Consider the following 24,118-nt stretch of genomic DNA (forward strand, 5'->3'; position numbering starts at 1 on the left):
TCAAACTGAAAACTTTATTTTACTGGGTTATCTTCAATTACTTAAAAAGGAGCACATATAGAGCTCAACAGATGCTAGACAAATTCTAAGTGTTTTACATAGTAACAAAATTTTACAACTGTACATTGCATTGGAAATGACCTTAGAATTTATTCAAACCAATGGCCAAATTTAATCCTCCTTTTGCTTTCCCTTCCCCCCACACCACACAATTTACTTCTTTGTCCAGCTTTAAAATGTTGGAATCTGAATTGCTTTATGAGGGCACAGCCTCCTTCCCCACAGGCTAACCATTCCTTACTGTCTCACACCCAGAAACTTCATACATTTGTATCAAATGCCTAACCTCAAGGCACATGAATTTGTCACCTTGCCCTGATTTAATCTGACCCCTTCAAATTTAGACCCACGGGAATACTCAGAAGGTTAAATGATTTGTCCAAGTTCTTAAAGTATGTTGGTGGCCATGCTGGGTCTGCTCAGAACACCTAGCTCTTGATTCTGTGCTGCCTTTTGGGTCTTTGTATCACCCAGGCCATGTAAAGTTTCATGCATAGTAAGCCTGAACCAGCATTTAAACATTAATTTCTGCTAGTGCTTTACAGAAAAGCATTTCAATCACACACTGGAATCATCCCCTCAAAGTAAGAGTATTCCAGGAAGAACAATAAATGCTCTTTAAAGATATATTAAAACTCTAATGCCTACCTGGAACTTCATAGTCTATATGTGACCATATACAGACAGATGTTCCAAAAAGTTAACTTGTATGAACTTGAAATAAATAAGCAATGCAAAGTCATGCTGAATCATGGCACAAACTGCATTGTTGTCATTTTTTTAGTAAAATCAGGGGGTCAACTTAAGCTTTTAAAAAAGAGAGAGATGAATTTGATTATTTATAATAAAATTTATAGCTGTATAAAAATGATTTGATACTACAAAGACAAGAAAATTGTACCAATTTGAACAGCCACAATGGAATTAAAATATTTAGATAATGCTATCCAAAGAAAAGGATTCAAGTCCATGAAATAAATGGAAGAACAGAAATTGAAATACACAAGAATTTGCCACAGAATAATGTTCTCATTCTTTTAATCAAAATTAGCAACTACTGGCACATAATAGAGGCATGCCAAATCACCTTATTAAAAGTTGACTCAAGAGTAAAAGTCTTACATTCTAATTAAAGTAATTAGGTCTTACTTTAATCGAATGATCCTTGTGCAACCAGAGGGTCTTTGTAGGCTACAGGACTCTGACAAGCTGAACCCAGGGCTCTTCATCCAGGTGCCTAACAGTCAAAGCTCATTTCCTGTTCATAAATCAAAAAACGGAGGTGATCAGTTTAAATTGGGAGCTGTATTAGATAATTTATCAGCTGGCTCCTGAATTTCATTCTTTAGTTAATGCTTTTTAAAGTTCTTTTTATTGTAAGCAGACTGAAATTATTCATTCTTTTTTTTGCAAGCATGTATAGACATTTAAAAAAAAAAACAACACTTAAAATGTACACACAAACACACAAATCCTTTTCTCTCTTGCTTTGGTTTTTACGTGCTTACATTTATGCCTTAATTTAACTACCCTCAATGGCACATTTTCTTTATGCCATGTACTACCAAACACAATAAACAAATACACAAGAAAACAAATACCTGGACACAAAGTGACTTACTTATTTGGGGATAAACGGTTAACCAAAGGAATAAATGTATAGTAATAGAAAGAGCATAACTAGGACTGAAAGCCTGGCTCTTCCACTGAACACCTGTGTGACTATGGGTAATTTCTATAATTCTTTACTAATTTCTTCACTTTAAAATTTGGATGAAAATAGGTAATTTGAAGAACTATTGTGAAAGTATAGACATTGTATGCAATGTGCCTAGCACACTGCCTAACACATCCTAGGTGCTCAATAATGGAAATAAAGTATTTCAGGAGACTGATGGACTTTCCCTATTACTTTATACTTCCTAATGCCAAGATTGGTTATTCTACATTTCATATTTATGGGTTGCGATATTAATAATGCCATAATAATAGAGCTGTTTAATTTTTCTTCCCCTATTTTTATATTTTGATTTTAGCTCTGCAATATCTGAAAACTATAGTGTTTTTATCCTCCTTTTAAAATTTTTCCCCCAAGATGCAGAGAAAGGGGAACCCTCCTACACTGTTGGTGGGAATGAAAGCTGGTGCAACCACTCTGGAAAACAGTATGGAGGTTCCTCAAAAAGTTGAAAATAGAGCTACCATATGATCCAGCAATTGCACTACTGGGTATTTACCCCAAAGACACAAATGCAGGGATCCGAAGGGGTATGTGCACCCTGATGTTTATAGCAGCAATGTCCACAATAGCTAAACTGTAGAAAGAGCCAAGATGTCCATCGACAGACAAATGGATAAATAAGATGTGGTATATATATATACAATGGAATATTATGCAGCCATCAAAAGGAATGAGATCTTGCCATTTGCTATGACGTGGATGGAACTGGAGGGTATTATGCCAAGCGAAATAAGTCAATCAGAGAAAGACATGTATCATATGATCTCGCTGATATGAGGAATTCTTAATCTCAGGAAACGAACTGAGGGTTGCTGGAGTGGTGGGGGGTGGAGGGATGGGGTGGCTGGGTGATAGACATTGGGGAGGGTATGTGCTATGGTGAGCGCTGTGAATTGTGTAGGACTATTGAATCACAGATCTGTACCTTTGAAACAAATAATGCAATATATCTTAAGAGAAAAAAAAAAAGAAGAAGATAGCAGGAGGGAAAGAATGAAGGGGGGGAAATCGGAGGGGGAGACAAACCATGAGAGACGATGGACTCTGAAAAACAAACTGAGGGTTCTAGAGGGGAGGGGAGTGGGAGGATGGGTTAGCCTGGTGATGGGTATTAAACAGGGCACGTTCTACATGGAGCAATGGCTGTTATGCACAAACAATGAATCATGAAACACTGCATCAAAAACTAATGATGTAATGTATGGTGATTAACGTAACAATAAAATTAAAATAAATAAATAAATAAAAGTAGAACCAGAAAAAAAACAAAATAAAAAAATTATTCCCCCAAATAAGCTATTATTAATATTCTTCAAAGTCAACTTGCAGTATTGCACAAGCTTGTGACTACTTGTGTTTACTTTCTTTTTGCTTTCCTAACTTTTTCTCCCACATTTCAAAATCATACATCTCCCTTAAGCTTTACATAATAGGAAATAATGTGTCATAAAGTACTCAACTACCAAGATACAGAATAAAATAAAATTTCTGTATTTATATCTTAAATTCCTTCTGCTTTCAGGGAGAAATTGCTTCAGGCAGTTTCTGTAGATTATCCAATTCTGAAGTCTCATCCAAATCTTTTTTCTTTTCTCACCCATTTCAGAGCTTCTTGATAACAGTAACCTAACTTGCTCAATACAGCAACGATAAGCTTTCTGGACTCACTTATCAAATAAAGTCCTTGTCTCAAGATTAGTGACTTTACATCATCAGTACAGACACATATGCACACATGCACAAACACACACACAGTTCAGGACATTTTAGAATGTCTCATTTGTGGGAAATAAAAGGGATGTGAAATGGGGAAGACTGACAATAACTACTCAATCTCAATTTTTATTTAAAAATGCCTCAATAGTCTATCCATGGGCAGGTTGTGCAAGAAATCAATTACTGTCTTAGTACAAATGTAGGTTTCTGCTCTCCCTTAACACTGAAAATGAAGGAGCCATTATAAAAATGGTATTGGCACACTCACAGAGACTTGCGTTTTCAAGCTACAAATCACAGGAAATCTAAGTCACATGGGAATTTACCCCTCACCTTTCTCTTGGTATCTAACTAGATAAAAATGGCATGCTGTCATCTGCATCCCTGCATTTGATTAAAAATCAAACTGTGTAGAATGGTTTAGATACTGAAAAGTCATAGGTTCATCTTGTCTAACATAATACCTTTGATCAATCTTTGCTTTTTCAAACCACAAATTCAGGATTCTCTTTACTAAGTGAAATAAAATCTAGTTTCATGTATTGAAATGCATTATTCAGGATGTGATTTCCTCAGTTCCTTAGGGAAACCTGTTTGAATTAGTTCCTGTGGATCTTTCAAATATCATCTAGAGTCAAAACACTGAAATTAGAAGGAAACTTAGAGATCATCTCATTCAAACACTCACACCAACACCTATCATCAGCTCTACTAAATGTTTTATTTGATAATAAACCCTACCCAGACCCTGCATCCAATGTTTTAGGAATAAATCTCAGAAATAAAGAACCCCACTTGTCTATGGAGATCTTTTCTTTATACAGAGTATTAAATAGCATAAACTTATATCAGAAAGACAAAACGGTACAACTCCCTGGAAACTGTCCTTAGTTCTCATGATGGCTTGATACAAACATAATAAGCTAATTTGGATTTTAGTAAGCACAATATATAAAAACAAAGCAAAAAAATAAAAAACAACCCAACACACACTATTCTCCATCTTAGCAAAGTTTCTGTGAGATTATCACTAACAATGGTTCTTTTACATGGTTATCATTTTACTAGCTTATGGAGGATGACTTTTCCTAAAACAGTTTTCTTCAAGCCACTCTACCAATCAAGAACTAACAAAAAGTCTCTATTGTCAATCATATAAATTTCATTTTCAGTTTAACACCCATTGAAAGCCCACCATGAGCTAAGACTACCAACTCCAAATACTTGTATATGGCTTTGGGATTCTTTAATATCTTGATCCACCTGAGATTCTTGAGGGCAGGGACTATGCCTTGGTTAGCTATGCCCCCAGGACCTATCACTGTGCCAGTATCAAGAGTATGCACAATAAATGTTAGTTAAATGGCATCTGTGACTCTTAACATTTCCAATCCTTTCCATATCACAAATCTCCTTGCTGCTGTTTGGAAGAATATAGTGTTCCCTCTGTATCTTTTCTCTTGGCCTTCCTTTGTGAGACATTTATTTTGCTCTCTTTTGCCTAGTTTCTAACCATTCTCCAAGATTCATCTATATCATGAAATCTATTCCAGCCTAGGCATTTACATTTTTTCAAGACTATACTAGACTAATCGAATCTTTTGAAAAAGAGTAGAAAAATCAGATTTATACTTCTTATATATTCCCCAGAGCTCCCAGCTCAAAGCTGGACACATGGTTGCTGGCTACTGTACAGGATACAGATAATTTGTGAGCTAGGAAAGATACAAGTTACCTTTTGATGGATTAGATCAGGGATTGGCAAACTATAGGTCATGGGCCAAATTCAGCCTGTAGTCTCTTTTTGTAAATAAAATTGCATTGCAACACATCTACATCCATTGCTTTTATATTGTCCACGGCTGCTTTCCTACCGTAACAGCAGAGTTCAGTTGTTGCAACAGAGACTGTCTAGCCCACAAACCTATAATATTTACCATCTGCTTCATTACAGAATAAGCTGTTCAATCAGCATATTAGTTCACTGGTTCTCCGGGATGGACCCAAGAAGAGATCTGGTCCATTCACAGCCTTTAAAGTACTGTGCTAAACAATACTCTAGAACCCAGTTCTTAAAGTGTGATCTCTAGACTGGAGGCACCAGCATCACCTGGGAACTTGTCAGAAATGCAAAATCTTAGGCCCTATCCCAGATTTCAGATTAGAAACTCTGAAGATGGAGATAGTAATCTGTGTCTTTACCAGTCCTCCAAATGATTCCAATGCACGCTCAAATTTGTAAACTACAGATTAGATAAAAATAGGAGTATTTATTAGCACCTGGCCATAACGACTTGACTTGGTTATGGCAGACCCAGGTCCATCAGCTACTAGTATGTACAGGGATTTTTAAGTAATTAAAGGATATCAATTATATTTTACCTGCCCTGAAATGTGACACCTTGGGTTTACTCTGAAAGAACACTAAGGAGCAGGATGACTTTGATGTGCGAATTGCTATAGCACTTTCAGTAAATGCTAATACAGCCATGAGCTGTATATCCAAAGGAAAGACAATATACCAAGTGTCAAAGTATAAAATCTATCCAATTTAGATTGAAATATCAAAGCAATATAGCAGATAAGCTCTAGTTTTTATAGGATTGCCTGTCAAGACAAACCTTTGCACAATAATTCTCAGCAGGGACACAGGAGAGCAGACTGCAGCTCAGTATAGGCCTCCACTAATCAAGGATTTGTTCCAACATGTATATCCCCCAGCTCTGAGCCTCATATGTGGCCAGATAGCACTTTGCATGACAGTGAAAAATCACCATCAACCCTTGTGGAAGGTAGTAACTAGATAGCATTTCCCCTGAAAAGAAACAATATATATTATGTTCTATAATATATACAATTTCCACAAATTAATGGATGTTTAAACTTTACAATAAATCCCCCTTCTTGATTGTTTCTGTCTAAAACATAGACTAGCACCAGCAGCCATGGCTATGATGTGAAAGGGTTATAATACACAAAATATAATGGTAAGGTATTGATAAGAGATGAGCAAGATAAAGTCATTTCTTCTGGAAAGAACCTGGCCTCAATGTATTATATTTAATGCTGAAAGCTTGGCAGCTGTATCAGGAAACAAACAGTAAAATTATTTAGCCTATTGAAGAGTTTCTACATAAAGGTAGAAAGAAGCATGTCAATCAATAATACTATTGACTGACAGCTTCTAGAAAATTCACATTTCTTAGTCATAAAAAAATCATTTCTCTTTTGAAAAGTGACAATAGACTTCATATGCCTAAAATCTATATAAACAGTTATTCAATATCCATTTAAGAGAGTTTTTATTTGGACACGTTATCTCTGGAAAACAGGAAAAAGCATTCAGATCTGCTGTGTTTTAGAAAATTTGGTAATATGGACCTGGATTTCACACCTATGAATTTAGTAAATGGGCACTGTTCAGACTGTTAGAAATCAGATTCAAAGATTTGAAATTCACAAATTTAAATCAAAGATTAATATTAATTTGGTACATTTATACATAACAGCACAAATTCAAAGAAGCAGCATATACAATTATCCCTCAATATAGGAAATACCAACCCATGTAAAGATAAAAACTATGCTTCACTCAGAAATAATTCACAGTGGGGAGACATAATACCTATCCAGAAGGACAATGAGTCACAAATAGTGTGAACCAAGGAGGCAGCAGAGGCTGAGTAGATTACAGAAAGTAATTAGAAGTAATGCTCTAAAATTTTAAGGAGTGGAAAATTAGGCTAAATGTTAGAAACCTTTCATAGCAAGTCCATTAGCCTCTAGAATCAACCTCCAGCTGAAGCTTCTTCAATTGAGTCATTTAAAATTAGACAAGAGCCTGTCTTTGCCAAAATACCATAGGGAATTATTCATAGGAATGACTAGTGGGATGTACTAAATGAACTTTTTTTTTTTTCCTTTTCCTCCTCTTTTATATATCTGTCAAGAATTCATACACCTTAAAAAAACAGTGAGATGAAAATGCTCTGGGGGCACCTGGGTGGCTCAGTTGGTTAAGCGACTGCCTTCGGCTCAGGTCATGATCCTGGAGTCCCTGGATCGAGTCCCGCATCAGGCTCCCTACTCAGCGGGGAGTCTGCTTCTCCCTCTGACCCTCCCCCTTCTCATGTGCTCGCTCTCTCTCATTCTCTCTCTCTCAAATAAATAAATAAATCTTTAAAAAAAAAGAAAAGAAAATGCTCTGAAGATTATACTTAATACCATGTTAAATTCATATTGTTTTTATGTTTTTCAAAATGAGGAAGATGATAGGATAAAAAATAATTAAAAGATAAAAACTCCTCTTGATTAGTCCACTCAAAATATTAAATTCAAAGAAAAGACATATTGAAAGACAGTATGTTCATTCATAAAATCTGCATAGTTAAAACCATATTTAATTATCAGCAATGTCCTAGTATAATGCATAACAGAGTTGATAATCAATAAACACTAAATGAATGAATAAATGAACACTTCCCCCACTCTGGAGATTATCTCTTCTAGGATTTATGGCCTTGAGGTGTAGGCTTATTGTAGTTATTAATTACTGATATCCAAGGCAGACTGCCTGGGCTCAAAGCCTGGCTTTGCTACTTTCTAGCTGTGTCCTTGAATAAGTAACTTAGTCTCACTACGCTTCAGTTCCCTCATCTGAAAAATGAAGAGAAATTATAATAGTAGCCAGTTCCTGGGGTTTTTGTAAATACTAATGAGTTAATAGCAGTAAAACACAGAATCTGTTAGGTAGTAATCACTCAGTAACTACAAGATATTATTATTAACCGTTACTACTGCGTATAGTGACCAATGAAGGAGATTTTAGGAGATTACTCTAGAACATATTTGAAAGAACAGTCGGAGTGACAAGCTACAGACTCTTGGTACATGACATATTTACCAAAATACTACTAGAAATCAGTCAGTTCCTTCATAAGATTAATTATGGAAAATAAGTGATTATTCTCACCCAATTTAAAAGAAACCTGACCTTTCCCTCCCAGACCACATGTCTATTCACAGACAGTTACTTAGCCTTAGGTTTTGTGCTGCATGTCAAGTTCTTGATCCCAGTAAGGCAGCCCAACAAGTTACTAGTAAAACATAGGCCACTTTGGTGTTCTGGATTTCACACCTACAATGCTACCACCCCTGACAGTTATTCATAAATATAAACTATCTGATGCTTCAGGGATAATGGCTACTTGGTCAATTAACTCAAAAAGATTAGAGATGTAAGTTATAAGTCAATCTCTCCAAGTTTCAATTCCAGCTAAACCATGAGCTCTATGACCTTGGGCAAGTTATTTAAACTTTAGGCCTATTTTCTCATCTGTGAAATGGGAAAATCATATTAATTATACCATCTTATAGGGTTATATTATGTGCTTTATAGGTGCATAGAAAAAAAAATAGTTATTGCTATTTTCAATAGCTTTGAGATATATTTATATTATATTTATATAATATATCCATTGTATATAATTTAATGATTTTTAAGTAAATTTATACAATAATGTAACCATCATTATGATCTATTTATTTATCCCAAAAAGGTTCTCAATGCCCATTTAAAACCAACCTTCACTCCCAAAACTAGCCCTGGGAAACCAATGATTGGCCAATTTTGGACATGTAATATTGTAATGAAATAATATGTGGCCTTTGTTTCTGGTTTCTTTTACTTAGTATATTTTTGAGGTTTACCACATCATAGTATATATCACTACTACTTTCCCTTTATTGCCAAATAATATTTCACTGTATGGATGTAACTGCTAAATAAATAAATAAATAAATAAATAAGTCAATCCTATAACAAGGAAAGATCTAAGTATTATTTCCTTTCCAGACTGGTCTCTAAGATCATGTTTGATTTCAGAACAGTCTTTCACTATTAAATAAGTAGGAGCCTTCAGGGCTTCATCTGTTCCCCTGTCAATTAAGATTATGACTAGACTAGTGAGAATAAACTGAGCACATTTCTAGACTGTCAATATGTTTCATGATGTATATCCTTTATTCCATTCCTTCCAACTCTCACCATCATTTCAAATCCATGAATCACCATTCCCTTTTAAGGCCTGTCACAAGTCATTATTCTTTCGATGTTTTCCATGTTTCCTTGGGACAATTTATATGCCCAAAAAATATCTTAAAAATATTAATGGAAGTCAGTAGTATGTACAGAGGAGAATAGCAGAGACTCTAGGATCTGAAAAACCACCAAGAGGGGATGATCGCCTATGCTGAGTGTATAGCGAGAAAAAAGGCCAATGGTGGGATTTTAATAAACTTCAACTTATAAAAGGTGGTTAAAAGGAGAATCCATGTAAAAAAAAGTGGGAAGAATATAACAAGGTTACAGTTGCAAAGGAATGAAGAGATTCAACAATGTGAAAAGGTTCAGGCAACACATAGGTCAAGTAACATAAGCACTTGGAACATGCCCATTGGCTCTGAGGCATGAGGATGCTTGAGTCCATTTGAGGCAGGCAATGCAAATTAGTGAAGAAACTGGACATAAAGCAATGAGGAGTTGCAAAGACTGTGGTAAAGTTGGAAGTAGCAATAGCTACTCAGCTCCAGCAGATTGTTGCCATGTGGGATAATATCAAGCATGGCCATTCCTCTTCTTTTTCAAAGAAGCCCAAAATAAATTTGGGGAAGGTCTCAATTTTTAAATGTCACAAATTATTTTTTAATTTAAATTCAATTACTTAACATATAAAACATATAATGTATTATTGGTTTCAGAGATAGAGATCAGTGATTCATCAGCCTTATATAATACCCAGTGCTCATGACATCATGTGCCCTCCTTAATATCCATCACCCAATTACTCCAGCCCACTACCCACCCTGCCAGCAACCCTCAGGTTTTTTTCCTATGCTTAAGAGTCTCTTACGGTTTGTCACAATTTTTTTTTTAAACACACTGTGTATAAAAATTATACCCTCTGAGCAAGCAGGATTTATTCCAGATACTCAAGACTGGTTTCAACATTCAAAAACCAACTAATGCAACTCATTACATCAATTGTCTAGAGAAAAAAAAAATATATATATATGTATATATATATATACACATATATATAGATAGATAGATAGATAGATGCAGAAAAAATACTTGACAAAATCCAACACCTATTCATGATAAACCTCTGAGCAAACTAGGAACAGAGAGGAACTTTTTCAACTTGATAAAGAACATCTAAAAATCCTACAGATGACATCATACTTAATGGTGAGGAACTAGATGCTTCCCCTCTATGATCAAGAACAAATGAAGGATGTTCCCTCTCACTTTTCAATATCATACTGGAAATCCTAGCTAATGCAATAAGACAGGAAAAGGAAATAACATATATACAGATTAGAAAGGAAGACATAAAGCTGTCTTTGTTCACAGATGCTATGGTTGCCTTACGCAGAAAATCTGAAATAATCAACAAAAAATTCCTGGAACAGTTATAGCAAAGAGCATATACAAAAGTCAATTGTTTTCCAATATACCAGCAATGAACAAATGGAATCTGAGTTAAAAAAATACCACTTACATTAGCACCACAAAAAGTACTTAGGTGTAAGTCTAAAAAAAATACATACAAGATGTATATAAGGAAAACTCTAATATTCTGATCAACAAAATAAAAGAACTAAATAAATAGAAAGATATTCCATCTTTACAGATAGGAAGACTTAATATTGTCCATATGTCAGTTCTTTCCAACATGATCTAAAGATGTAGTTTAATCCCAATCAAAATCCCAGCAAGTTTTGTGGATATTAATAAATGGATTCTTAAGTTGATAAAAAGAGGCAAAAGATCCCAAATAGCCAACATAATATTGAAGAAGACCAAAGTCAGAGGACTGATGCTACCCGACTTCAAGACTTAAAACTATAGTAATCAATACAGCATGGTATTGGTGAAAAAAATAGACAAACAGATCAAAGGAACAAAATGGAGAGCCCACAAATAGATCCACACAAATATAGTCAACTGACCTTTGACAAAGAAAGACAATTCAGTCAAGAAATGATAGTCTTTTAAGCAATGGTATTGGAAAACTGGATAGTCATATGCAAAAAAAAAAAAAAAAAAAAATTAATCTAGATACAGAAACTACAAATTTCATAAAAATTAACTCAAAATGGGTCATAGGCCTAAATACAAAATGTAAAACTCCTAGAATTTAACATAAAAGAAAATCTGGATGACCTTGGATCTGGTAGTGACTTTCTAGATACAACAGTAAGGGCATGATCCATGAAAAAGGAATTGAAAAGTTGGACCTCATTAAAATTAAAAATCTTCTATGTAAAAGCCACTGTCAAGAGAATTGGAAGATAGTGACAGACAAAGAGAAAATATATGCAAAAAGATTATTACCCAAAATATACAAAGAACCTCTGAAACACAATAATAAGAAAATGAACAGTCCAAGTAAAAAACTGGGCAAAAGATTTGGACACCTCACCATAGAAGATATACAGGTGGAAATAAGCATATGCAAAAATGTGCATCATACATCATTAAAGAATTACAAATGAAAACAATGCAATACCATTATACACTTGTTAGAATGGGTAAAATCCAAACAATTGACAACACTGATAAGGATGTGGAGCAACAGGAATGCTCATTCATTGCCAGTGGGTATGCAAAATAATACAGCACTTTGAAAGACAGTTTGTGGTTTCTTACAAAACTCAACACACTTCACTCAAATATGATTCAACAATTGTGTCTTTGTTCTTTACCCAAAAGGACTAAAAACTTATGTCCACACAAAAACCTGAACATGGATCTTCATAGCTTTATTCATAATTGCCAAAACTTGGAAGCAACCAAGACGTCTTTCAATACATGAACAGATGAATAACAGTGGTATATCTAGACAATGAGATATTACTCAGCACTAAAAAGAAATAAAGTATGAAACCACAAAAAGATAGGAATAAATCTTAAATACCTATTACCAAGTGAAACAAGCCAATCTAAAGGCTACATACTATATGATTCCAACTATATGATATTCTGGAAAATGCAAAATGATGGAGACAGTAAAAAGATCAGTGACTGCTGGAGCTTAGGGGAGATTAAGGATGAATAGGTGAAACACAGAGGATTTCTGAGCAGTGAAACTATTCTGTACAATACTATAATGGTGGAAACATGACATTATAGCTTTGTCAAAGCCCACAGATACCACAAAGCATAAACCCTAATGCCAGCTATGGACTTTGGTAGATACTGATGTGTCAGTGTTGGTTCAGCAGTTGTTATAAATGTACCACTCTGGGGTGTGATGTTGATGGTGGGGAGGCCGTACATCCATGAGGAAAGGATATATGGGAACTTTGTACTTTCTGCTCAATTTTGCTGTGAACCTAAAAACAACAGTACTATAAAAAATAAAGTCTATTAATTTTTTTAAAAACTGAATAAAGTTAAATCAAGCACACACATAGTGTGAGCTAAATAAAACATGTCACCATGCTGGATTATAAGCATAAGAAAAAGGGTGATTATCTTATCTTGTATTTCTAGGTCTGGAAAACATGCCTAAGTACTAACAAGTCAGTGGGCCATCATTTCCATCTCCTTTTTTAGAAAGCAGAATTAGGCTTCTATCACTTTATATATAACTGATTAGAAAATAATAAATATTCAAAAATTTCTATAATCAAAATATGAGCAAAGGGGGAAATACCCTTCTCACCCAACCCATCATGCAAACATATTTAGGTAAAAATTAAATACAACTCTAGAATAAGGCCATAGAAATATTCAAATAAAATTAACATAGAAGTTTCAGGAGAGTATGGCCTTTCTTTTATTTACTGATTTATTCCTAGAATCTAACACAGTGCCTGGTACAGAAAAAAAAAAAATGCTAAATAAATATTTGGTTAATAAACAGGTAAATTACATATTCACTTTGGAAAAAATCATTCTGCCTTCAGTGTGCATCAGAAAGGGGCCAGCATGAAAATCAGAGAAATTTGTTAGCAGCCTACTGCAATTGTTCAGCTATGAAATAATGAAGGTGTGGAAAAAAGCACTAACACTGGAAATGAGCAGATGCAGCCAGGAAAAGTATAAACCACAGCATGCTCAGAGTGATGAGGATGAGCTACTGAGAGCAACAAATACTAAAAGGCTGAAAGAGAAGAATGTCTCAGGAAAGATACTGAGAAGGAATATTGGTGACGTATGAAAGGAATCAGAAGACAACAGTGTGACAGAAACTCAGAGGGGACAGATTTCAGGGACAGAAAAAATAGTATCAGGTGAGGCCAAGTACCGTGAGCAGGGCTGGAATTAGGGGCGAATGAAGCAGTCACCTTGGTCAAAAAAATTTAAGGGGCATCAATCAATAATCAAGATAAAAATATGTAAAATGCATTATTTTAAAAATAAAAACTAATGCAAAAGAATCCATAGTAAACAAAAGATCAAAATTTTAAATCAAGATGAGATTGCGGTTTTGTGTTTCATTACCCTGCATTATTGTGCATAACAGCCTGCCGTTCCTGGACCTGCAAAGCTTTTGCATTCCCACTGGGCAGGTTTTGGGGTTGATAACAGTGTGCCAATAAATTGGGCAGCATGGGTCTTTATATATAATCATGTTTTTTTATTTTAGAGCTTTTACTTTTTCTGCTTCATTCAAAATATGGGAGGATATCTTAATAAGTGTATACAGGGCACGCCTTTTTCCTTTTATCACAGTTTCTGACATGGTTTGGCACAGCACTGACTGAGACTTGGAAACCTTCCTTTGGGTTTAGCAATTAGAAAGCCATTGGTGACTTAGTGGGAGTGGGTTCAATGTGGTAGTGAAGGGAGAGGCCAGATTGCAGTTAATTAAAGAGAGAGTAGGCTGAAGGCAAAGGGCCAGTAAAGATGTTTGAGAATAGAGGATAGATATTCCATGAGGCAATACAACTTCCAGAATGTTCTTTTATTCAAAGGGATCCACCCAAATCTGTTTGTAGGGAAACAAATACAGTTTAAAAAAAAAAAAAAAAAAGAGAAAACGCCAGTCATTCCTACTGTGCTGCTTTAGAAACAATCATCTTCACTGAGGCATTACTTATGCCTGAGGTTCTATGCCCATCGACCAAAATCCCCATAGTTTCAATCAGAGCATTTCTGAAATATTTCTGACAACATGTGTGTTGACAAAATTTTCTCCTAAACAAACCATATCACAGGAATCAATACAAAGAATAATTCTCTTGAAATCTGGATGATTGCTTAAAAAAAAAAAGGCAATTTTGCAATAATATTTAGATTTAGTTTGAAACATGTAGTAAATCCCTACTTGTTAACCTTTTAGATTCAGATATCTCACAGGAAAAATTCCAAATTGGTTTATAAATGTTATCTTGGGTACAGGATGATCCTTGAAATTTAATTATGTCTTTACCTTTAGAATTATCCAGTATTAATAGGCAAAAACAGGGATATTCATGATGACCCACTGAAAATTCTCAATAATAATGAAGGTGAAGGGGTATTAGTATATAAAAGGGGAGGTTTCTAATTAAAACAGAATTAAACATTTTAAGCAGAAAACCATGGTTTTGGTTATTTTGTAGTACTAATCTCAAAAGGCTAACACTTGATGAATTCAGTTATAGTTTCACAAAGCCAAAGGCTTCATTCCCAAGACACATTTTTACTGGTAATTAAATGAGAAAATGTAGAAATGACACTTTGGTCGAAGTGGGAAGTACAGCTGGAAGAGTGCTTACAAGGGACATGTCTAAAAAGATGAAATCAACACAACATGTGTCCCTTAGAAATAAAAACCAACACGTTACAAGTTAGCAAATGACTTTCTCTTCAAATATTAGAGAACAGTGCTTCTCAATATATTCTAAAAATACTTCCACGAATCAACTCTGGGTTTGGTGAAAAGTCAGATTCCTGGTCCCAGATGAATGAGAATCTGAATGGGTGGGCCCCGGAATCTGCATTTTTAACTTTCCCAAGGGATTCTCAAGAGTGGCAAATTTTAAGCACTGAAGATGATATTGTATACTTTATTATGTACAGTATATACTCTACCTTTTTACATGATGCACTTAATTGTGAAAATGTAGTGAAGAATAGGTCTACCATCCCATAAAAAAAATCACATAAATGCGCAAATTACTTATCACAAAGTTAGTACACTAGAACCATAAAGATGGCAAATAAAATCGCAATAGGTTTTTGTGAAATGTTCATAATAAATGTAATAAATAAATCTAATATGTGTAAGATATTCCCTGTCACTAGGGAGCTTGTGCTATGTGAATTAAATGTTTTTTTCTTAATCTCTAATCCTTCAGAACTCAAATATTTTCCAATCTCTCATTTACCCATTCCTAAAATAACAATATTCTCCTAAAAAAGTAAAATACATGTAAATATGAACATGGGATTACCATGTCAATATTTGCTTACTAAAATATTCCAAAGGGTTTACAGAGTTTTTAGGATTATCTCAGAATTAGCCAATTGCTTATCAGTCTATTTCAGGTTATAAAAGCACATAAAAGCATACAGCGTATCTTTAGAAATATAGTCATCTGTGACCACACTATGAGAAATACAACCTTGCAGTGCAGCTATGAGAGGTGAATTTCCAAAAGGTTAATTCTTAATTAATAGCTCTTAATTACAACTTTATATCTCACTTCTTTTATTTGAGCAAGACTTTCATATTTTAGTTTAATATATGATATGTCATACTCCCTGACAATCAGCATTAGCATCACAAACACAGTCAGTTTCAGGGAAGCAAAAGGTCATGGAGAAAGAAATTGTCATGAAGACTAGTGCTCTTCAAATAGAATTTCCATTGTTTTCTCTGGCTCTCATACAGAATGTATTTCCCATCTTCTCCATGAAAATAGTATTAAGTATCATATGATCTCACTGATATGAGGAATTCTTAATCTCAGGAAACAAACTGAGGGTTGCTGGAGTGGTAGGGGGTGGGAGGGATGGGGTGGCTGGGTGATAGACATTGGGGAGGGTATGTGCTATGGTGAGTGCTGTGAATTGTGCAAGACTGTTGAATCACAGACCTGTACCTCTGAAACAAATAATACATTATGTGTTAAAAAAAAAAAAAGAAGAAGAAGAAGAAGATAGTAGGAAGGGCAAAATAAAGGGGGGCGGGAATCAGAGGGCGAGACAAACCATGAGAGACTATAGACTCTGAGAAACAAACTGAGGGTTTTAGAGGGGAGGGGGGTTGGGGGGATGGGCTAGCCTGGTGATGGGTATTAAAGAGGGCATGTACTGAAAAGAGCACTGGGTGTTATACACAAACAATGAATCATGGAACACTACAGCAAAAACTAATGATGTAATGTATGGTGATTAACATAACATAATAAAATAAAATTTAAAAAAATATATATGTTTATGTTGGCTAAAGAAAAAATGTTTTGTTATGAAGATTTTTCAATATTGGGCATGGACTTCACACAGACACGTAAAAATTATTGTGGTAAAAAGAAGATATCTAGTAGCCAGCAAAATTGGTCACTCTGTCTGAGTGTAGTGTCATCTACAATCAGATGACCCAGGCCAAGGACACTTCCACTTAATTTACTGAATATGTTTTTTAAAATTAAAGCCCAAAATAACCATTTTAACTAAGTTTAGTTTCATTATATTTATATGTGCCAATTGATTCTATTAGTAACATTTGTTAGACTACACACTGTTGGGAAAGATCTTCGCCAAAAAAATTTGCATTTCCCTATTTTCTTATTAATAACTTCTTAAGTAAGCAAAATCTGTTAGGGTAAAAATCTGAGAAAATGTTTGAAAAATTAGGGGTCCTTGGAAAAAGGGAAATGGAAAAGATACAACGGGTATTAGCAATATGCTGGACCACTCAGGAAATGTTAAGGATTCTTCAAACCAAACCACACCACCTCCAAAGAGAAAAAGGACAAATGTTTGAGATAAGGACCATGGTTTTCCTGGACTATGAAGGGATTCAGAGTTTTTGCCTTTCTGGAGAATGTGAGTTGAATGAGGTTTGGAGATGTTTTTAAAGGTAAAAATAGGAGCAAGCAGTGAATAACAAAAGGGGGAGAAAAGTGTAGGGAAGCAGTCCACACAGGCCTATTATGCTCCTACTGTTTTGCTGAGTCCATGGCCTTGGCTGTTCTTTGACTCAAGACACTTCTCAGAATTGTTTATGAACCTGGAATTCTGAGAAGTGAGGTTAACATCACAGGAATGCAGCAGGTAGTTCTGAGATTCACCTGGTCTCCCTCTGGTCAAAGAACAGTCTTGCTCACAGATTGCTAGGAAAGTGGTGGGTCCCTTAGGTTTAGGTTCCCCCAGTGGTGGCGTACCCGTGGCTCATGCAAGCTCCCGCTGACACCTGACATGGGCCTACAGTATTTTGAGCTTGGACAACCAACAAAATTGTTTTACCTTCTCCTTCTCCTGTAAGTAACTCCAGGAGTCTTGTGTTTTCTGTCAGGATCCATGACACTGTGGCAGCCTCATTCTTTAGGCTTCTATAGTTGTTTCAGGGGGAGTTCTGCTGCTTCTAGCTCCCCTCCCTACTGTCAAACTTATTTTATTCAGATAAAAGGTTATTTTATTAAGGGAAGAGAAATGCCAACATGGAGCCATGTCTTCCTTTTAGGTCAGATCCCATCCAAAATTATAAAATTCAGTGTCTCTGCCACTGAGCTCCTGCTTCACTGCCTCAAAAATTTTCACCTCACTGGCAATAAACTGAATTGTCAGGAGGGGGGCTTGTTCATTCATATAGACTTTATTCTCTCACATCTGTTTATTCGATAAAGACTAACATTTAGAATAATGCTAAATATAGAAACACTCAATGTCATATTCCAAATGCTCTGGTTTAAAAAAAGTATATTTTTTATCACGCCTTACACAGAATATTTCACAAATCTCTTACAAACCATACTAACTATACTTTATTACAGCTCAGATTAAAGTTACAGCCTGTTCCACATAAATATTTTTTGATTCTTAATTATTAGAATATATTAACATAGGGCACACATTCTTTAAAAAAAAACTACCGAGAAATTGAAAGAAAACTTTATTCAAAAATAATAAACTTCTTTATTTCTCCATATCTCTACAGTGCTCCTCCTTGCTCTTTCTCACTCTAGTTAAATATTTAATGATCATTTAAATTCAACAACAGTCTGCTTAAGTTAAAAACATTGAAATAAGTCATGTAAAAAATCATTTTAAAGTCAAGCACCGGAAACACACATTTTGTGCACTTCATTTCATTTTATAGTCTCTAAGAACTATTATAATTTTTAATAAACTTATATCTGGGATTTGAAGCCAAATACTTACACTCAAAAGGCAAGAATTTATTAACCAAAAGACACCCTAAGTGGTACTAAAATGTATTCCCCAGTGATAAGTTTTAAATGAGTTGTAAAAACTGCATTTTACTAATCTAGTCACAATTAAAGAATGACAGCTGTCCCATCTGTATTCCCAATGCCCACTTTTGTAATGATGATGATTTTTTTTCATTTATGACATTGCAGATAAACAAACATCTCATGGTTGAGTTCCAAAATTTTAGTTCCATCACTGTAACTGCAAAATGTTTTATTTTGTCTCAAGCTTTAAAATATATGATGTGGAGCACTTGGGTGGCTCAGTCGTTAAGCATCTGCCTTCGGCTCAGGTCATGATCCCAGGAAGTCCTGGGATCGAGCCCCACATCAGGCTCCCTGCTCTGCGGGAGCTTCTCCCTCTCTCACTCCCCCTGCTTGTGTTCCTGCTCTCTCTCTCTCTGTGTGTGTGAAATACGTAAAATATTTAAAAATAAAATAAAATATATGATGTTATGTAAGTTTAAATTAACAATGTTCTAGGGCGCCTGGGTGGCTCAGTTGGTTAAGCGACTGCTTTCGGCTCAGGTCATGATCCTGGAGTCCCTGGATCGAGTCCCGCATCGGGCTCCCTGCTTGGCAGGGAGCCTGCTTCTCCCTCTGACCCTCCCCCCTCTCATGTGCTCTCTCTCTCTCATTCTCTCTGTCTCAAATAAATAAATAAAATCTTAAAAAAAAAAAAATTAACAATGTTCTAGACTAACAAAAGTTTCTCATCTATATCCTTATTTATATCTTTATCTTTATTTCTATCAATATATATGTATATATATATCCATACATATACATAGTATATCTACTTACATCTACATATATAACTATCATAATATGGATATATATATAACTATCTTGGATAATTTATCACTATGCAAAATAAATTAGTTCTAACTTTTACTGCTAAGAAATGTTTTATTAATAGCCACGTCAGTATCTTCCTTTGAGAATCTCATAAATATACTGAAAACTGTATTTTATTTTTTTTTTAAGATTTTATTTATTTATTTGAGAGAGAGAGAATGAGAGAGAGCGAGCACATGAGAAGGGGGAGGGTCAGAGGGAGAAGCAGACTCCCCGCTGAGCAGGGAGCCTGATGCGGGACTCGATCCAGGGACTCCAGGATCACGACCTGAGCCGAAGGCAGTCGCTTAACCAACTGAGCCACCCAGGCGCCCTGAAAACTGTATTTTAAAAAAGAGAATACCTTTTCTTTTAAAAACTAACCACAAATTACATTACATTTCAAGTGTTACTTTAATACAAGTTTACATCAAAACGATCCTCTGGAATCTTTTGTTTAAAGTAAAATTAAAACTGCATTATCTGTCATAAAGCAAATTATTTCTGGGTATTTTTAATAAGATTACTGTCAAATAGACTCAGCTTTCCTGACAGAATGTATTAGCACATCACTCCATTGTCTAAATGTAATATTGCTTCAAACATCTCAAATTCAGGAGGATATTGTTGCTTCTCTTTCACTTTATCTCTCAAGTATATTTATGATTAAAATTAAAAGTGAAAAATAATCAAAAGATTTAACAAGCAGTCAAGCTAATATGAGGAGGAAGACTGGCGTTATAACTTGTGGTAAAGTTTTTATTAGTCACCTCGCCTCGTTGGTTGTGAAGCCCTTCATTTATATGATATAGGAAACATAAGAACTCATGAACATGTAGCTCATAGACATTGAAGTTATATGCCTCTTTTAATATCAAGAAAATCAACCACTTTTAAAATCACGTTGGCAGTCAACTTACATCTTAAAGAAAACTGCATGTGACCATTTGTAAAGAAAATATACACGTCTGACCTCTGTAATTCTAACATAAAAGTATAAAAAGATGGGAGATTTTCAAGAGAAAATTAATGCATGCCACCTCCTATTATTTAGTGTCACTGGTAGGAGAAATAGTACAAATGTTAATTTCTAAAATAATCTGGGTATTTTTAAATACAAGTTTTAACATTTTTACAGAGCCATTTTTTTAATGAATTGCATTCTGTTACATTAAATGGAACGTTAAATAGAACTTGCTGATTATAAACTACCTTTCTTCATGACTCAAGTCATCTTACATGGAAACCTATACAGTGATAATTTTACAGTGATATACACAGACATCTCACAGGTATACATGGTCATAATTCTTCCCTTCTATCACTTCTTCTTGCTCTCACTGGCTCATACCGCTATTATTGGCTGACTTATTTAAATAGTTTAGAGTAAATGAGTACCATTTATTTTCTTCTCCTACTTATGCTGACAGCAGGATCCTGCAAGTCTTGTGGCTGAAAGAGAACTGCTATTCCGTGGGATCTGGGAAGAGACAGCCCTGGATTTAGACAGGGATCTAATCTGAATTCTAAAATTCACCGTTCTGGGGACTTTAAATTGCTTAACCTCCCTGGACCTCAGTTTATCTTGTTAAATGGGTATTATGTCAGTCTCCCAAGGCAAAAATTGGACAGTCAAGGATAGGTCCTTTTCCTCTATTTTTTGGAAGGTTGTTTCTCATTCTAGTTCTGCTATTAAATAGTGTTAACCATCATTTCACCTCTAAGTCTCAGCTTCTGTGTCAATAAAATAATCTTTGGCTCTAATTCCTAGGACTTCATTTAAATTGTACAAAGCAGGGCTTTAACTTCTTATTACAGCTAGTAAATTAACCTCAAAGAAATTAATGGCAGAATAGTCTCAAATCAGAGTTAATGATATAAATTAACAGAGTTTTAATGATATAGATTATGAAAATTATTGTGAACATGTAAGCAATATATGATTTCAAATTCAGATAGGCAATGTGAAAGATAAACCCCCAAAATAGAGTGCTTCTTTTCAATGACATATCCTATAGCTAAGGAAGGAGAGCTCTTGTAAAAAAAAAAAAAAAAAAATTTAACTATAGACTCTGGAGAAAAAAATGCTCTATAAGTTCTAAATTTCTAAAGAAATGCTTTAAAGCGTATCATGGCACCTGGGTGGCTAAATTGGTTAAGCTGCTGCCTTTGGCTCAGGTCCCGATCCCAGGGTCCTGGGATCAAGCCCCGCCTCCAGCTCCCTGCTTAGCAGGGAGCCTGCTTCCCCCTCTGCAGCAACGCCCCACTCGTGCTCTCATTCACTCTAATAAATAAATAAAATCTTTAAAAATAAATAAATAAAGCATCACTATCTTACTACATATTTAGCACTCCATAAAGAAATCATGAGCACTTGAAACCAGCTGGAAGGGCAGTTACTAATGATACATGAAATATAAATCCTGAACTTGTAATTACTACACAGAATACATTTTAGAATTGTGGGGAGAAAAAAATTTCAGGCACCTTTTATCATGAGTCTTTGAAAAGGACACATTTGGCCCACTAAACCAAAAGATTAAATGGTTGATCTTTTTCCAGGCTTCTTCTAATTAAGGTTTTCTTACAAATGGAAGGTATTTTTAAATTTGTATATTGTTAGATGTGTACAAGAAGATTGGCATGTCATTTCTCCCTCCTTCTATCTTGCAGTCCACAGCATTATTTTCACACTTGAGCAGACGAACCAAAAGTCTCTGGTGCATCAAAACCAATATCAACCTTCCTGAATTAATTACTTCCTTCAATCTCAGCTTTATAATGAGTCTCTCTGGGAACTGGCACAATTAAAAAAAAAAAAATTGAGTCACCAGCAAGATGAGGGAAGATGCTGCTCTAAGGCCTGTTCTCTTTCCTCCTCTTTCTACCATTAAACTCTTCAGATTAGTATTCAGGAAGTAAAATCTCACTTCTAAGGATGAGCTCTATTTTAAACAGTCTTGGTTTTCAGACCATTGAGGAAGAAAAGTCATTTTCAACTCCCATATTACAAAATCAAATGTACCATGGTCTTCTCTGTTTTTATACAAAACAAGGTCTTTGAAAAAAATCTAAATTCTCACACTCATTCTATTTGTATCTTAGGGAATATTAATATTTCAAATACATATAGAGCTATCAGCATTTATTTAACAGTTCAGAGATGGATAAAGAGCTAGGTTTTCAAAAATATTTTTATTCTGTGTCTTGATGATTCATTATTAACACAGTGATTCTCATCAGTCAGCCCTGGAGATTTTATATATATATATATATATATAAATAAAAATATATATATATATTTAAATGTTAAATATCATGTATATAGATACAGATAGCTATATATAGATATATAAATCTCTAGGCTATATTCATAGAGATTCTTATTAGGTGACCTGTGCCAGTAATCTATTTTTCTTATTAAATGAACATTGGGCTGACATTGTTTTTTTAATATCTAAGGTAGAGAATCACTGTGTTAACACAGTCCCCATTATTATGATACAAAGAAAAATGTATGCATCTGTTATGCTTTAATTGCTATATATTTTATTATATTTGTCTAGTAATATAACACACATGTGCAGTTCTTTTTTTTGATATAAACTGTTAGTTTAGACCAGACTTGCTAGCTCATCATATTTGAAACTCTGTGCCCATTATTTAAAGCATGTGAGATGATCTACCTTTGGGGGTTAAAAAGGAAACAAATACAATGAACAACAGATGTGATCATAATCTGCTTTAGATATCTGCTCAGTCACTCATCATCAGGGTTACCTGATCCTGTTGGCTAAACACGTATCTCTTTCTGGCTCACCTGTCTATAGATCTTCCTACACATGTACCTTCCATCAGAGATGACCTTTTCAAATAGAAGATGACTATTTACTGGTTAAGCATATTCTATGATGAGATAAAAAGTGAAGGAGAGAATGAAGTCAAAAAGGGAAAAAAGGTAAAAAAAGTCAAATGGTAGGACTAAAACTGGTAAATGAAATATTTGATATAAGATGCCTATCATTGAGGGGAGAACGAAAAATTGAACTCAGGGCATTTTAGCAATCAAAGGGGAAGAAATAATGAATTATGCCACTCATATTTGAAAAAAAAAAAAAAAAGCCCCAAACCAGTTGCATAGGAAAATCTCAGTTCTTCCCAGAATGGAAACAGAGGAGAAATATCTTCAATAGGAACTCATAGAGAGGACACTGCCATGTGGTAAGCCTTATCCATAACACCGCCCCCCCAACCCCAGACCCTTAGTGAGTACAGTAACATGTTTTATTATCCACTTTATTATAATACCTTCTAACACAGGCCCTAAAAAGA

The 24,118-nt window shown here is 34.9% G+C and overlaps 1 long non-coding RNA gene across 1 annotated transcript in view; it reads right to left on the minus strand.

The window, feature by feature from the left end:
- Positions 1-1,252: 1,252 nt before the first annotated feature.
- LOC110591730 overlaps positions 1,253-24,118 on the minus strand; it is a 290,114-nt gene continuing 267,248 nt past the window's right edge. Inside the window, exon 3 of the long non-coding RNA XR_002481047.1 lies at positions 1,253-1,318. This is a non-coding gene — a long non-coding RNA (uncharacterized LOC110591730). The remainder of the gene's footprint in view (positions 1,319-24,118) is intronic.

This window comes from Neomonachus schauinslandi, chromosome 1 (genome assembly GCF_002201575.2).
Source record: "Neomonachus schauinslandi chromosome 1, ASM220157v2, whole genome shotgun sequence".
NCBI lineage: Eukaryota > Metazoa > Chordata > Mammalia > Carnivora > Phocidae > Neomonachus > Neomonachus schauinslandi.